This window comes from Sapajus apella, unplaced genomic scaffold (assembly GCF_009761245.1).
Source record: "Sapajus apella isolate SASKATOON/1434 unplaced genomic scaffold, GSC_monkey_1.0 scaffold8, whole genome shotgun sequence".
NCBI classification, from domain to species: domain Eukaryota; kingdom Metazoa; phylum Chordata; class Mammalia; order Primates; family Cebidae; genus Sapajus; species Sapajus apella.
Window position 1 is genome coordinate 27,913,858 of NW_022436948.1, and position 6,153 is coordinate 27,920,010.

A 6,153-nucleotide genomic window follows, 5' to 3' on the forward strand; every position below is an offset into this window, starting at 1 on the left:
CAGTGATCCGAGATCACACCATTACACTCCAGCCTGGGTGACAGAGCGATACTTCCACTCAAAAAAATAAATAAATAAAGGAACTTCAAGAGTAACAAAGAAAGCAAGTGGAGAGTGGGAAGTTCTTAAAGTGTTGAGAGAAAATTCATATCCCAAGAATTGTGTGTATAGCCAAACTCTATTTCTAGAACAAGAGTGAAGTAAAGGCATTTTCAGAAAGCAAACCTTTAAAAGTTTATCATTTCAAATAAACGAACTTCAGAGGTACACCAGAAAGAAGAAAACTGATTACAGGAAGACAGCTGGGAGATAAGAAATACTGAACAAATAAAATAATGAATGACCCAGGCACTGTGGCTCACACCTGTAATCCCGGCACTTTGAGAGGCCAACGCAGGGAGATCACTTCAGCCCAGGAGCTTCAGACCAGCCTGGGCAACATGGCAAAATCCCATCTTTAGAAAAAAAATACTTAAAAAATTAGTCAGTCATAAATCTCATCCTTACAAAAAAAATACTTAAAAAGTTAGCCAGGCATGATGGCACATGCCTGTAGTCCCTGCTACTAGGGAGGCTGAGGTGGGAAGATCACCTGAGGCCAAGGAGGTCAAGGCTGAGTGAGCTGTGACCATACCAGTTTACTCCAGCCTGAGTGACAGAGTGAGACCCTGTCTAAAACAAATAATAAAATAAAATACACATATAAATATTTAGAAAGTTGTCTGTATAAGTTGATAACAGAAATATCTAATTTTGGATGTTAAAAAAGTAATAGAACTAAAATACTGGATGTCTAGAGTACATGAGTTGCAGCACTGCTTATTTAAGGCAACTGCCAATTATTAAATGTAAGCATACATTTTTAAGCTAGATTCTACCTCGGGCTACAGTTAAGACCTGGTTGAGGCTGTCAATTAAAGGAGATGACAAAGGACACTATTTTTTGTTATATGTTTATTTTCGTTCAACAAGCTAAGTAATCAATCAAGCAAACAAGCTACGACAGCTAATTGGGATAAAATGTACTACCTTATGCTATTATTTTCCTTTGCTTGTTGTTTATTCTGAACTGACTCTCTGTTCACATGAATTCTCTATCCCAAGCTGTGTTAGGTGGTCATGGTAACTTCACTTAACTGTTTCCACCAAGACCAACGTACTCCAGGAAGAGGCAGAGACTATAATGTTGTTCTTGTCCAGTGAATGGCAGGCTACACATTACATGCCAACTAGAAATGGGGGCATATTTAATATATTTTACATTCATTTTTGTTGTTTTTGAGAGACTAGTTCTCGCTATGTTGCCCAGGCTGGCCTTGAACTCTTGGCCTCAAGCGATTCTCCCACCTTGGCCTTCCAAAACTTTGGGAGTATAGGCACACACCACCTCACCCAGTCTATCTTACATTCTCTTGGTTCATACTTACATCAACTTTATTGTCACCTTTAGACTCAAAGTAAATATAGAACAGATGTTACTTATTTAAAAATTAAGTGTCTAACAGGTATTTATCAGTATCCATTATTTTTCAGAACTCTTAAGATTCACCAATCAGAAAGATTCTACCAATGATGGAGTAAGATCCTATCAGAGGACTCACCTATCAGGAAGCAACTGTAAAATTTAGACATAATACCAAAGACACTGGAGAAGGAATGAAAGTAGACAGGCTCAGATAAGGAATACACCCTCCAGGAAGGGTAGTGAAAGTGGTATAATGAAGCAACTGTTTCCATCACTTTTTAGCCTAGGGTTAATTAGTTTTTGAGGCCACCCAGCAGTGTGAGAGATAACTGAAAAATTCCACTGTATTTCTGCCTGGAGGAACCAGAAAACTGAAGACAAAAAAAATCTGAAAGGGAAGAAACCAGAGGAAACACTCCATATCCACATCTCTAACTCCTGAACAAGTGGTAAATGGCTCCCTCCTCTCAAGTATTCTTCAGCACAATCTCCAGCCTTCAGCTTCTGTGCTCTATTCTCTGTCTTCTCAACCTAACAAAGCCACAACACTCTGCTTGTGTTCCTTTCTGTGAGAAAGTAAGGGCTTAGGTCTGTCCTGGTCATGCCACAACCATACCCGTGTGTATGGCCTTGTAGACCCCCGGTGTATATCAGAGCTTTTGATAAACCCCAGATGGACATCTAATTCTCCAATTAAGTAGTTTTCTAATGTCTTCAAATTGATAAATGTACTTTATTTTGTACATCTGTGTCTTTGTTGTTTTACTGAAAGTATTACTCTGAAATAACTGATCACACCATTTCCAGAAATAAAAACTCCACTCAAAATTTTCCTTTGATGTTTTTGTCCATCACACCTCTTGATGTACATGCTCAAGCCTACTTGCCCAATTTCTGAAAGCTACCAATTACCAATTTCTATTGGTGTTTTTATCTATTGGGAAACTGCTTTTCTCTGATGCTGGCTGTGACCAATTATTTTAGAGAGGCAGTGTAACAACCGTCTGACCATCACTTGAAGGTCGCTCGACTTTCCTGGTGGTGTGGTGAGGGAAGCCCTCTCCTGCTCCACTCATGCTGTATCATTATCATTACTGTATCATTCCAGAAATGCTTATTCCCCCCTAGACTTTTTATTTTGCCCTTCATTCTTCCTTGCATCTCTGTCATTTAAGATCATTTTCCTGCACCCTGAAGACGAACATCTTTTAATACTTCCCTGGTGTGAATCTTTTGATGGCAAAATCTTTTTCAGATATTTTTGTCTAAAAATGGCTTTCATTTCACTGCATTTTCAAAGAATATATTTTCTGGATATTAAATTGTGTACCTAATATTTCTTTCAGCAGTCTGAATGTGTCATTCTGTCTTCTAGAGTTTATTGTAAGAAATCAGCTACCTGTCTTATTTGGCTTCTGAGATGCTCTGGTTTTTATCTCTGATTGCTTTTAAGATTTTCTCATTTTTCTTGTCCACTGCAGTTTATGTTGTACCTGGAGGTGATTTTCTTTCTATATATGCTTAGTGTTTTAGTGCCTTTTAAATCTGTCTTGATCTGTCATTAGTTTTAAGATGTTCTTAAAAATTACTTCTCCAAGTATTGTTTTTCATCTACTCTTGCCTCTCTTCCTTTTTGTATTCCAATTAAATGTATATTTGCCTTTTTTATTAAATTCCATGCTTTTTATAACTTTTCTTTCAAAAAAAACTTGTGTCTGTTTTTGTTTCAATCAGAAACAGAACATTTATTCTCAGCTGTCTTGTAATCCACTACCGATCACTGCAACTGTGTCTATTCTACAATTAAATCGATTCACTATGCTTTTAAGTAATTGTAATTTTTGGTTCTTTAAGGTTCATTTGATTCTTTATTTTATAGTAATCTCATGAAGTTTTTATCTGGCCATTTAGTTCTTTGAACCTATTTATCACAATTTAAAGTCTACTTTTGATCTGGATCTCCAATGTTATCTTTTTGTAAATAACTGTCATTTTTAATTCAAATCCATGTCTTCTCTTACACTAGTGTTTGTTGTTTGTTTTGCTTGAATGTGTAGGGTTTGAAGAGACCACACTTGGGTCTGGATGACGTATCTTTGTCCACAGAGGATATAATTTTATTTATATTTTCTAAATTTTAATTTTTGTGGCTACATAGGTGTATGTGTTTATGGATTACATGAGATATTTTGGCACAGGCATGAAATGTGTAATAATCACATTAGGGTAAATGGGTTATCTATCACCGCAAGCATTTATCCTTTGTGTTACAAACAATCCAGTTATACACTTTGTTTTAAAATATATAATTACATAGGTATACACGTGCCATGGTTTATTACATAGGTATACACATGATCTGCACATGTACCCAGAACTTGAAGTATAATAAATTTAAAAAGATCTATCAAATATATGTGTATGTTTTCATGGTTTGTTATAAATAATATGCCTAGCTGACAAATAAGAGCTTTTAGTAATTTAAATTTTGGGGTTATTTTAAATTATGAATTTAAAAAAATCTTTCAGGTGATTGGCTAAGCCAACTGTGGCTGATAGTATTATATTAAGTTGTGCTTTATATGTTGCATATATATATATATACATATATATACACACACAATTATTTTTGATATAGCCACCCTGTTGTGCTAGCAAATACTAAATCTTATTCATCCTATTTTTTATACACATTTACCTTCCCCACTTTGCCACCCCCACTTTCCTTAATACACCTCCCAACACCTGGTAACCATCCTTCTACTCTCTATTTCATGAGTTAATTTTTAAAAAATTTTTTATCTCCCACAAATGAGAACATGTGAATTTTTTGTTTCTACAACTGACTTATTTCACTTAGCATTATGACCTCCAGCTCCATCCATGTTGTTGCAAATGACAGTATCTCATTGTTTGTAAGTGGCCAAATAATACTCTATTATGTATATGTACCACATTTTCTTTGTCCATTCATCTGTTAATGAACATTTAGGTTGATTCCAAATCTTGGCTATTGTGAATAATGCTGCCATAAACATGACAGGGCACCTAACTCTTCAATATATGATTTCTTTTGAGTTATACCCAGCAGTGGGATTGCTGGATTGTATGGTAGCAATATTTTTAGTTGAGGAATCTCCAAACTGTTCTCCGCAGTGGTTATGCTAATTTACATTCCTATCAACAGTGCACAGGCTTCCCTTTCCTCCACATCCTCGCTAGCTTTTGTTATTGTCTGATTTTTTTTTTTAATATAAGCCATTTTAACTGGGCTGAGAAGACATCTCTCATTGTAGTTTTGATTTGGACTTTACCGGATGATCAATGTTGTTGAGCACTTTTTTATGTTTGTTATTTCCATGTCTTCTTTTGAGCAATGTCTGTTCAAATCTTTTACCTATCTTTTGATTGGATTATTAGACTTTTTTCCTAAAGAGTTGTTTGGGCTTTTTATGTATTCTGGTTACTAATCCCTTTCAGAGGGATAGTTTGCAAGTATTTTCTTACATTCTGTAGGTTGTCTCTTCACTGTGTTGATTATATCCTTTGCTGTGCAGAAGATTTTTACCTTGATGTAATCGTATTTGTACATTTTTGCTTTGATTGCCCGTGCTTATGGGGTATTACTCAAGAAGTTTTTGCCCAGACCAATGTTCTGGGGAGTTTCCCTCATGTTTTCTTGTAGTAATTACATAGTTTGGGATCTTAGATTTAAGTCTTTAATCCATTTTTATTTTTATATATGATGACAGAAGTCTAGTTTCATTCTTTTGCATACAGATATTCCGTTTTCTCAGCACCATTTATTGAAGAGACTGTCTTTTCCCCAATGAATGTTCTTAGCACCTTTATAAAAAATCAGTTCACTGAAGATGTATAGATTTATCTCTGGGTTCTCTCTTATGTTCCATTGGTTTATGTGTCTGTTTTTAATGCCAGTTCCATGCTGTTTGGTTATTATAGCTCTGTAGTATAGTTTAAAGTCAGGTAATGTGATTCCTTCAGTTTTGTTCTTTTTCCTAAGGATAGCTTGGGCTATTCTGAGTCTTTTGTGGTTCCATACATATTTTTTCTATTTCTGTGAAGAACATCATTGTATTTTGATAGGGATTGCTTTAAATCTGTAGATTCCTTTGGGTAGTATGAACAGTTAATATTGTTTCAATCCATCAACATGGAGTATCTTTCCATTTTTGTGTGTCCTTTTCAATTTCTTGCATCAGTGTTTTATAGTTTTCATTGTGGAAATTTTTCACTACTTTGGTTAATTCCTGGGTATTTTATTTTATTTGAAGCTATTAGAAATGTGATTATTTTCTTGATTTTTCAGATTGTTTGCTGCTGGCATATGGAAATGCCACTGATTTTTGTATGTTGATTTTGTATCCTGCAACTTTACTGAATTTGCTTATCAGTCCTAAGTTTTTTGGTAGAGTCTTTAGGTTTTTCTAAAACTAAGATCATATCATTTTCAAATAAGAATAATTTGACTTTTTCCTTTCCAAGTTTGATGTCCTTTATTTCATTCTTTTGTCTGATTGTTCTAGCTAGACTTCCAGTACCATGTGTAATAACAGTGGTGAAAGTGGGCATCCTCATCTTGTTTCCAATCTTAGAGGATAGGTTTTTCAGTTTCACCCCATTCAGTATAATAGATATGGGTCTGTCCAATATGCTTTATTATTATG